The sequence below is a fragment of the Sturnus vulgaris genome, chromosome 13 (assembly GCF_052056855.1).
Source record: "Sturnus vulgaris isolate bStuVul1 chromosome 13, bStuVul1.hap1, whole genome shotgun sequence".
NCBI lineage: Eukaryota > Metazoa > Chordata > Aves > Passeriformes > Sturnidae > Sturnus > Sturnus vulgaris.
In genome coordinates, this window is record NC_142255.1 from 12809369 (window position 1) to 12821270 (window position 11902).

The 11902-nt window shown below is 42.9% G+C and overlaps 1 long non-coding RNA gene across 1 annotated transcript; it reads right to left on the bottom strand.

Annotated features, from left to right (window-relative positions):
- Positions 1 to 8613: 8613 nt before the first annotated feature.
- Positions 8614 to 11871, bottom strand: LOC148222251 (uncharacterized). Its single transcript, XR_015806535.1, has 2 exons — positions 11163 to 11871; positions 8614 to 11058 (listed from the first exon to the last, which is right to left on the bottom strand). It is a non-coding gene; the product is annotated as an uncharacterized LOC148222251 (long non-coding RNA).
- Between the last annotated feature and the right edge of the window lie 31 nt (positions 11872 to 11902).

An 11902-nucleotide genomic window follows, 5' to 3' on the forward strand; every position in this document is an offset into this window, starting at 1 on the left:
TCATAAATGGTTTATTTCACATTATTGTCAAATTCCTTACCTTAGTCTTCTAAAGAGAAGAGTAGCTTAACAGTACAACAGCAGCATGGCAGCATTAGGGATGCTGGAACAATCTTTCTAATTGATCTTGGAAGGGGTGAGCAGTGATTTCCTTTGAGTGATTTTCATTAACTGAGCTCCTTATTGCTTGGGTGTGGGTTATGAATATAAGAGTTTTCACATGAGTGTACCTTCAGTTCAAACACAGTTCAAACACAATATAATCTGCTTCAGTAAACAGGTGAAAGAATGCAGTTTTCAGCAGCATTTTTATTAAGTACTGGCAAACCCTTATGCATGTTAATGCTTGACAGAGATACAGCCAACCCAGATGCAAAACACTCTGATGAGTTAAGGCATATGACAGGTTAAGCAAAATATACCTGCTGCCAAATGATAGCCACCATTTCTGCAAACTCAGGTCACAGGCACTGGGAAGTGGAAGGGGTGCCTGTGCTCCTCAACATGTTAAATTTCAACCATCCACTTTCTAAAAACCTGTAATTTACCCCAGGAAGGCTGTCTAAATAACCCCCACAGAATAACCTGGTAAGACATTTGCAAGTGGATTGCATGTTGTACTGTTGTTGAACTCATTCTGTGGGGAAGCATTGACAACGTGTCACTTCCTTCATATTCACACTTACACAGTGAGAAGAATGGGAAATTAGATGTTCTTATAGCCTCTATATACAAAACCCTACAATTTCCTACAACTGCCATTAGTTTTCTTTATTCACTTTTGGTTATATATGTAGCCTACACAAAAATGAGCTGAGGAAATCACTTGGTTAAGCAACCAGAGAATGGTGTGTCCTTGACCACAAGCAGTTATGAACATGAGCTGTCACCTATTCTGTATGTAAGGTCTGTGATCACTTTATATCACTGTAAGCTGGCTCTGCCAGCTTACCAAAACAGCTGCTCCTGTCCTGCCTGGATCCATCCTGTCCCATCCCTATATTTCAGTAAAAACTCTCTACAGCTGCATGGCAAAACAGAAGGGATCTGAGCCAAATTCAAATTACCCTGATGAAAACCAACAACTGTGTCTTATGGTGGCCCTAAGGCATTAAGAAAGGCATTTTTCCATCTCGGAACAAAATCTTACAGAATGTTTCCAAGTATATTGTAGTACAGCATTTTCTATGCCTGTAAAAATAAGATTTCTCTTTCAGCAGTAAATACCAATCCTTCTGCAACACCATTTCTGGTTCCCAGTTGTCATTGTTGCTGATTTTGCACTACCTTGCTGATTTCAGAGCTCTGGGGCAGATCTGATTAGTGTGACCACGTGCAACCCCCCTGGATCCTCAGGGCTGGTACTGATTTCATTGGGGATGCACAATTGTGCAGCAAATGTGAGGCTGTGCCATCATCCACAGCATTCACTTGAATGACTGCAGCCACCCTGGGATAAAATCCATGGATTTCACAGGGTTACACCAAGAAATACCCTTAGCCCTGGATCTGGATAACAATACAAATAGCCTGAGCTGTAAGAGCAACGAGAATTGGTGAGCAGTTCAGAGATGTTCTTTCAGACAGTTGTTCTTGCTACATTACCTCATTGCCATTTTTCTTCTCCATTAGACTGTGCTGCTATGATTTCTCTTTTAGGGTCATCTCAGGTATGCAGGACATAGCATGAAAATGGACAGAGGGGGATATTTTTGTCTACTGTAGAAAAACATGAGTAAGCATGAATGTTTACAGAAAGGCTAGAGAATGGTACAAGGAAGAAGCATGAAAAGAAAAAGATTTTGCTGCACACGCCCTGGTCACATCCAAACTTCCTTCCCAGCATAGGAAATACACAGAAAAATCACCACCAGGTCAGTATCTATCATGGCTCTGCTATAAAAGTGTGCTCTGCCCATGGTACGGTGGTGCTGGGGAGCACAGTGGTTTGGTTTCTCGGGGCAGTGAACAAGCCAGTGCCCGTTGTTTCTTGCTCTTGTGTCAAGTTTTCACTGTGCTGCTTAATCAGTACTGCTGCAAGCAGGGAATGTGGGTTGTGCTCGTGCTTTTGCTGCATTCCTGCTGCAGGGAAATTGTGCTGTTTATACAGGAAAGTCTTCACCATAATGATGGCAAGAAACAAGGAATTTAATGCTTGATGGTATTTTCACAGTGTCACTGGGAGAATGTGCAAGACAAAAAGCAGCTCCGTTCAATTTGGGTTATTTAGGAACTACTTGAAACACAGCTAAAGGACTATGTGATGTAATTAGGCACCAGGTCAGAAGAGCTCCCAATGCAATAAATAACTTAGTTTTGGAAACATCTTTTCCTGTTCATTAGGAAAAGCAAGTCTTAAGCAAGTAATCTGTCTCTTCAGTGCAATTTCAACACAATATATGTCATGACTTGTCTTACAAAATGAATTACAGGGCTCTCTGATAAGGCTTCATTTTACTGATAGTGAAGTGGCTCCATATACCCAACAGGGCTTTGTTAAGATGGAAACATATTGTAGCACTAATGAAGCATGAGTTCAGCCCAATTAACAGGGTGGCAAACAGCAATCTTACATCCTTCCTCTTCACTTTTATTCATTCTGTCAGAGTAACAAAGTTGTGTTTCGACACTGCTGGAGCCCTCTGGCTTTGCTCCCTCTTTGCAAGCCTGCTAATCCCACTCCTTTGTTCCAATGGGCTGGATCCAGCTGAATGCTAAACCCACATAATCAGGGATAACAAGGCAGGGCCCCTGGGCAATGGCCCTGCTCATCACCCACCTGCCAGCTCCCACTCCTCACATTTAACTTCAGGCACGAGAGCTGATCCCTTGCAATCAGCGGGGCTGCTCACAGACTTCCAGTTAAGCACAGACTAAAGTGCTTTACTGGATTACAGCCACGGTTTGTGTTGTAAGAGGAAGAGTCACAGGCAGAATTTATTTTCATGAATAACCTATTCTGGCTATGTCAGAAAACAATAGCATTTTCATTACCCACTTCACAACTCACCTGAATGAACAGGAAAGGTTCCTTGCCTCCAGCTGCTCTTTCATTTGGGCTTGTAGGACGAGCCTTTGAAGGGCAGTCCAGGGCAGGTGAGTTATTTGTGTCTGGTGTAGGTATGATGGAGGAGATATCCAGATAGAAACTAACTTTGTTTCATTAATTTCAACATGTTCCATCGAAATCCCTCATTTGAAGTGCTGGAAATAATCCTGCAGATGGGGAGCCACAGATCCTCTGCCTTGGCCCAGCTCCAGCTAGGGTAATTACATGCTGTCTGGCTGAATGCCCTCATATGGCTTCCCATGGAAAAGTCATTCTCCACTTTTCCTCCTGAAACACTGCAATGTAGCACAGCAGTATCCGCAGCTCAGCAGTGGTGGGAACAGTCTCCTATGGACTAAATAAAGGCTGAATTCCTTCAGTAACCACTACAGCTCCCCCGGAGAAGATTCTTGTGTTTCAAGGTATGGCTCCTGGCCCATGAGAGATTCCAGATGGCTCAAAGTGTGCACAGATAGGGCTGGTGGAAGGGTTAGCACAGACACACCCCCTATACTACACAATTTTGGGGAAAATTCATCTCCAACTCTGCAATAATGAACCCTGACTGCAGAAGGTCACCTTTCCCCTTCACTGTAGCCAGTGGTGTGGCCCTGCTGTCTGTCACTTGGGACATCCTCTCCAGAGCAACTGCTCCAAAATCATTCAAGATCTACACACAAACCCAAGCTCAGAGACTGACCATCTCCCACCTTCAGAATGAATTTGTCTTTCCTTGGTTGAAGTAAATCACACACTACATTTTTACATAGAGTAACTTTGTAAGCAGCATGGAAAGACATGAAGGAAGCTGTGATCAAAGCCTCTGGTAAGACAACAGTCATTGAGGGCATCTAACAAGATGCCAGATTTTGCTTTTGTTCTAAAGTGTTCTTCAGAAGCTGCTTTTTCGTTTGATCACATATTTAAGTAAATCAGATCACTGCAGCAGAACTTTCACTGGAAGAATTTTATTCTCTTCTACCTGTTATAATGTATGGCAAACTGATGGGACTAGGAAAGATAACCCACTGTTAGTGGGGGAGACTTGAATAAAACAATTTAGATGGAAAGGCTAGACAGCTTCCAAGGATGATAATATGTGGGGAAATCTGTCTCTTGGTTAATGCATTTCAGGTCTCACAGTGACTACTATTTTTTACTACAAGGAAGCTGACAAAAAGAGAGGTGGGACAGTCTGGACACCAGGTGACATCGTTCATGTCCTGTCCTTTGCTGGACTGCTTCTTGCTCTACATTACCATATTATTCCAGAATACAAAAGTAGTTGCATGTTCCATCTTTGCAGTATTTCTGAATGGTTATATTTTATCTGCACCTTTTCTGAAACATAAAGAATTCCTGTAACCTTGGCATTTTACATCTTTGAAGCGTTTTAGCAATATCACCTCAGCTTCCTGCAAACATCAACATAATGAACACATCTCTTCCCACTGACCTCCAAATACTTCCCACAGGCAAGCCAAATACTGAATAAACCCGAGCACTAGATTATCCTCTTATTCCTAAAGGTTTGTAGAGGAATTCTTCCAGATTAGAGGTACATGATGATAAAATCATAAATGCAATGCTGTCCTTTACTTGACCTGAATATAGCTCTTCAGTTCCAAGGAGATTCTTCCCCTTACAGGAATCTAGTTTACCTAAAAAAGATACGGTTGATTTGTACACAGTGAAAAATTATTAATGTGTACTAGTTTATCACAGAATAAGATTAAAATCTCGTTCTCTGGCTGTTTTTTTGTTACTTTTATTGAACAGTAGAAATGCCTGCAGTGAAAGTAAGATGAAAAGCTCCAAAAGCATTCCTCCTTTAAAGGGTCAAAAACATGCAAAGAACAATTTCTTTCCAAGTGTTTCAGTTCATACTAATCTTGCAGGAAAGGAGCATGACAAGTTTTGCTAAGTATGGCATCAAAACACAGCTCAGGAATGCTCAGGACATTTTCAGTAGCCGATCCTGGTAAAATATACACCTTTGTTTTCTGGTATCTTCTCCCACATCTGGCTGATAAAGCATTGCAGGGGAACTCCTGAGAACTGAAGAAACTGGTTTGGGAACAGAATGTTATAATACATTACAATGCAGCCTTTTACAAATGGATATCAAACCATTTTTGTTGACCTGAGAAAAAGATTAGAATAGGAAATGAAACTATGGAATTATTAGAAATTAAAAATTTTGAGACAAAATATGGGCAAGCTTAAGACACAGACAAATAGTTACAAAATGGTTTTATTCTCACAGGGAACATAACACCATCAGTAACAAATATGCTGCTTGTCTGTATTTATATTCCAAACAGTCTTGTTTCCCATAAATCATTTGTTCTACATTTGCCTGGGTTTTGTTCTTCTAGTTTTTTGTTGGTTTTTTTTTTTTTTTTCTGAAATAAATCATATCCATTAACACATAATGTCATGGGACATATTCCCATGCACAGGCAGAAGTGTTTCTCTCAAATCTGTCTGGATACCCCAACTCCAGGGACATTTTGATTTGAGTGACAGTGACATTCTCACAGCACAGTCATCAACTCAGATGCAAAATAGCTGATTTTCTCAACAAATGCTGCCTTTGCAGATGGAGCTGGCAGGTCCATGGCTGAGGGAAGAAGAACATGAGCCTTGTGGATGCCCTGGGAGCAACAGGGTGTCAAGCAGAGAGGGATGAAGCTGTTAGATAAGGATGATGCCCAGCAGCTGGATGTGAGGAAAGAGTCTCAGCTCATGGAGTGCTGACCCTCACAGCACTGAGTGAGGTTAAACTGCAGGGCCTGGTGGGTGGGATGCTGCCTCTTCAGAAAACCTGGGAAGTAGGACTTCAATGACTCCAGGATCTCACCCTTGCTGTTGAAAGGCTTTGATTTTTCCTGCTATAATCTATTTCTTCCAGAAAATCAGGCAGTTTGGACTCTCTCTTACTCGAAAATAAAATTTTTAAAAACTCTCCCCCCTTATTTGAAAAGATGAAGGGGAAAAATAAGTACTATTGAAAATACTACTAGAAAAATATTGGGAGTGGGAATGGGAAAGGTTACTCAAGTCATGCTTTGATAAGAAATTTCAGCTCTAGATATCTATACACAGCTCAGCAGATGGCAAAACACTACAATTCACCAAACTGTCTTTTGTCTAAGCTGGGACAGGAGCTCAAGTGCTGTGAGTTGAGGTTTCCCATCTCTCCACTCTGCAAGTCCTCTGCTGACCTCCTCTCCTGCTTTGTACTGTCCCAGCCCCTCCAGAGCCAGGAGGCCACCAAGTGGACAGACAACCTTCAAAACCACTGCTTGTTCTCTCAGCTCTCTTGCTTTGAACCCAAATTTCAGGTGGGCAGCAGCCAGGGAAGAGAGGAATGGGGACAGTTGTTGCAAGGACAAACCCTGCTGCAGTGTGTAGGACAGAGCAAGCTGACCCATCCCATTTCACCAGCATGAACACGAGCTCCTACGAGGAAAATGACAGGGGAAAAAGCATTCAAGGTCTTTTTTTAAATGTTCTTTCAATTTCCTGAATTTTGTTCTCTATTTCGGGTAGCTGATTGAGGAGTTTTCCCCTTTACCCACAGCTGGAAATAAGAAACCCATGAGGAAAACCCTCATTGCCAATAAATGTCTCAAAAACTTCCCCAGCTGGGGACCTGCCAGGGCAGGCGGATTACGGTAACCAGCACCAACAGATTTGCATATTCAGAGACTGTAATTGAGGAATAAGCAGTAATGCCATTATGCAAATCCCCGGGCTGTGAGTGGCCGAAGCCAGAGCTCAGCTTACACATCCTAACCAAAATAAACCAAGGAGGCAGCGGGGCAAGCACAGCCAGGGAGCAGGGATTGCTGAACAGCAGGAAAAGGCACTGTAATTCATCCATAACTAACTGTGCTCAGCCCTGAACTCCGGCAGCTGAGCCACCTCCTTCCCCCTCAATATTAGATATATTTGAGCTCACAGTGCTCTTCTGGGCCCATGGTGAGTTAGAGGGCAAAATTATTGCCTGCAACAGGAGAAAGGCCATAGAAGTATATCAATAAAACAACATCCTTTCATGTGCTGCCGGTGAGCTAAGCACACAGCATCATGGATCCTTTCTTATTTTTTTCTTAACACTTTTCCACCTCCTCATCAGCAGAATTGGATCTGAGGAGATGTGTTTCATCTGGAGGATAATTCTTCATCAAGTCCACTTTTGAACTTGTGCTTCAAGGTCAGCAAAGGTTATGGAGAAACGAGTAGTTCAATTGGCACATTTAAAAGCTATCAGTAATTACAGGAACTTTTTTTACTTAAAACACCTGAAATACAGCCATGCTTTCAGAAGGATTCTGTTCAAGTCTGTCACACATTATTTTCCACAATACATGGCTGGCTCTGCACCAGCAGTTCACTTCACCTTGATTCATAACTATCCCTCACTTCCTACTGTAAATACAATTCTAAACATATGGGAGAGAATTTATAGTGAATTAGTGTTGTACATTATCACTGTGATTAGCTGCATTTCTTACCCAGCAGATGTCTGGGTAGTAAAAATCCCCCATGAGTACAGTATCCTGGAGTTTCCCAATTCCTTGATAACTGGTCCAAGAATTTCTCAGTCCTGCTGTGCTCTGATCCTGGTGGCCCAGAGCAGATGCTCGCTGTCTGCCCATCTTCTGCAGCACTAATCCCACTCTCCCCATGCTCCCAGCAGGGCATCACGCTTCCCCTGCCTTTCTCTCTCATGTTATCTTCCCCACAAAGCTTTCCCAGGGACATTCATCACTCTCACAATACCAAAACACTTTGACAAACTGAGCCAAACCCCTCCCTGGTGTCGTATCGCTGATTACCACCAGAGTTACAAATCTGATGACTGATCTGGCTATAAATATTTATGATACTGGCAATGCCATCATAAGCATCAAGGTGGTGCTTGTAAGATTTCTCAGCCCTCGTTTGGCCCCTCTTTTCCTGGGCATCTCATGACCCCACAGCAAGGGACAAGCTCTATTCCAAGCAAATGCCTGAAGAGAGACACAGTGAGTAACTGGCACAAAACAAAGCCCACAGAGACCAAGCAACGAGTCCCAAAACATGGAAGACATACGGTACTGCCTTGAGAGCTTTCACATGAAATTATCTTTCCCACTGCACTGCTTTTTCCATCCCACAGATGCCTTATTTTGGCAGTTCACCTCTTTCAGCAGAGAAAAAAGTGTCACTGCCCCCCATCCCTCCCCAATGGCTCTTGGTCCTAGAGGCTACAACAACATAAATGGATATATTTGCCCTCCATTCAGTTTTTTCAGGCTGCTGCCACTGCTCACTTTGCCAAGTGATTGTCATACATGAGCCCAGGGTCTGTTGTGGCTGGAGCCACTTCTGGGACCAGTGGCCTCATGAATAGTGTGACTTGGACATACCCAGACATTTGGCTGCCCTGGAGCTCCAGTCCATCTCAGCTCCTCAACACTTCATACTTTTGAGTCCCAGGGGATCAGCTTTTTACCTCTAGCAGCAGTGATCTTGCACATACCCCATCCCAAACATCAGGCAATAGCTCCAGATCATGAGCACTGAGCTTTCTTCTGGCTGTCACACAAAGCTTTGAAGAAGTAAACAAGTGCTGTCAGATACCATCTAAATTCCTGCCTCAGCATACTGAAAATATTCTTCCAACTTCTTTTCTCCAATTATCACATGAGCAAGCCCTCATCATTGGTCATTTGTCTTATGTTATGTCCCCAACCTTGAGTACCAGATTGGCAACTGTCTTTAAACTGGTAAAAAAGGCTAAAAACACCAGTTCATCCTTCTAGCAGAGACTTTTTTACATAGTAAGAAAAATGAAAGTTTAAATGCAAGTAATGTCAATTAATTTATCATTTACTGAACAGTTATTGTTCCCTGACTCCAAAACAGCACGAGGTGTAACCCTCAGGGTAACACTTCACATCCACTTCAGTCTCTCCAGAGCAGAATCATGGATAAAAGGCTCATTTTTAATGCACAGCATTCATAGACACCTGCTTTTGAAACCTGGAACTAAAAGCCATGCAAAGCAGCAGAAACCCAACTGAACCAACTCACTGGGACAAAATTTTCAAAGCTTAATGGCACAAACAAAAATGTATAAAAAATACATATTTGTGTGATATACATGTACCATTTTTTAACTTTTACCTGGCAAACTCTTTCAAGGCAGGGCTGTTTCAAGGAATTAAAGAATTAAGAGCTGTAAGGTGAGCAAAACACGAGCCCTGCTTTATTGAACAACCATTAGCCATACTTTGAAACTGCACTATAACATTAATTTTGCAGCTACAAAATATTTGCCTTGAACAAAATTAATGCATATGCACATATTTGCTACGCGGTCATAAATTTTAAAAATGCAATTTTGTGAGCTTCTTAAATGGTAACCATTAAAAAAAAAAAAAGAAATAAAATTAGTAACAGGAAAAGCAGGGTAAAGTTCAACAGCAATATTTCATTATCAAGACAAGCAAAGAAGATAAATGACTCAGCTTCCTTGGCTCTCTCCTCTCCTTCCCAACATTACATGAGGAAAAACACACTGCACAACATGAATCTCTGTTACTGTTGGAGGTGTGGCAGTCTGGCAGGACAGCACATCAGGAGGATTTTCCAGTGCAGAGATATGTCTGTCACTAAAGCAGACTTTACAGCAAAGCTTTTCAAAAAGGAGCAGATTCCACTTAATTTCCAGCGACAGACAAAATAATTAGCATTTCTCTAGTCCCTCTTTTTACTGTACATAATTCCCTCTTTTCCCCTTCTTCCAGGGGGACACCTGCTGTTGTACACACAGGCTGGAGCCCCACCTCGTGCTGGGGAACAACATGCAGACAGCACACTGCATATAGGTTCAAGATGAGCAGGAAAAACAGAGCAATCCTGCTGTGAATAGCAAGATTTTCCATTTTTTTTCATGCGAAAATCAGAACTGTGTGCTCCTACCCAAGGAGTTTACCCATATATTTCCATCCTTAATAAATGAAATCAGTTTTCAGCTCTCTGGTTGCAGAGACTGGCAGAAAATGTGGCTTCCACAAAGCCCAACATAAAAGCAAACAGGACTTGTTTTGTAGCCTTGCCACTTCCAGGGTTGTCTCATGATTTTTGGGGGTGATGAGAGGAGGGGTCAGGTCACATTCCCTCAGTGCTGTCAGCCCCTCCAGTGGGACAAGGAGATCACAAATCTTGGGATTTTTTCTTTAGCTGAGGCCAAAGCATCAACGTCTGGCAGAAAATTCCCTCTTTTTACTGTGGAAATCTGGTTAACTTTGAGATAAGGCAAGATCTGAGCCTTCACTGTATGTCCAGAGACCTGCTTAGTGCCTCAGAGGAATATCCCAAAATCTACAGGTCCATAGTGCAGGAGGGCAGGGAGGAGCAGGACTGGGGATGGGTAATTGCTGCCACAATGCTCTTAATTTTTAAAAGCCTCCAGCCTGAGCAGCAGCCATGTCTCCAGACACTCACCATTTCCTCAGCCCTGTACTGTGTTATGTCTTGTAGAATACTTCCCTGGTCCAGAAAGTGCTTTGCACATCTCCCCACCATCCACTGCTGCCCCACCAGGACCAGCAGTGGCCTGTGGTGCCCTGTACACTCCAAGCACAGCTGCTTTCTTGTGCTGGGCTCATCCAAGACCATGATCTGGTCTCCCTCAGTCTGTTGCTGTTGGGAAGGTATGGATGTACTGCTGCTTCTGGAAGAGCTTCATGCCCCTCCTGCACATAGCTTGTACTGTATTGCAGAATATAAATAAAACCATAAGGAACTTACTCATGGGAGGAGTTTTGCTGCTGACAGCCCATTTCTTCCTTGTTTGAAGATTTTGTTCCAGTATCTAAGTGAACATTGTAGACTTAGGTAACAGCCTGCAAGATATCAAGTGATCCAGTGTCTCAGGAGTCATCCAAAGTAGCCAAGTTTGCTGAAGAACCACTAGCAGAGCAGCAGTATACAAGATAAAGTGTTCTTTCCTGAAAAGATAGCAAGGAAAAAATGAAATTTAAAAGATTACGTCATCCCCACACTTACTTCTCCAGGTGCTTGTCTCTTCCCAAATTGCACCAACACAACTGACCTTTCAATAGGTGCACCCTGCTATGGACAGGGCACTGCCTATTTTCCCTTCTGTTTGCAGATGCAATAGGATGGAGACACGGGAGCTCCTCAAAAGGAAGTATACGGCCCTGAGATCCAATATTCTGCTTGTGACTTGTTTGTGCAATGGGCAGAGCTGTTCACCAGAGCTCCATCTGAAATCAAGGATTATTCAACCAGGACAATCAATGGCTGTGATACATTCAGAGCAGCACCAAGCTCGTGGGGCTGGGTCTTAGTTGCCAATACAATATTGTGTGTAGGAGTTTTCTTCTACCTTGAGACTCAGTGACTCCATCCAGCAGACAGAAACCTGGCAGCTGCTCCATCTTCCAGCACAGTGATGACCCAGATGAGATCTATATATCCAATATACGCTGCTTCATGGCTGGGGAATGCTGTGCCAGAGTGCTTAGGATTTTTTGGCATGAGCCTGGTCCTACTTAGCATTTTTATGAATGTTCCTGCTCCTGGATTCATGCTGAAATGTAAAAATCAAAAGGGCACTCCTACGTGTAAGCTTCTGGACTTGGTGGGTACATGAGAAAAACCTGAAACTGATGCAAATCCATGATAAACCATTGGTGCAACTTAATGCAAAACTATCTCCAAAACTGAAACCAACACCAAATTGTGACTGACAATCCCTCCACGGGGACCTGTGGTGGTTTGCAGCCTGACTCACAACATGTCAGACCAGGCTGGAGCTGGTGGTCTGGC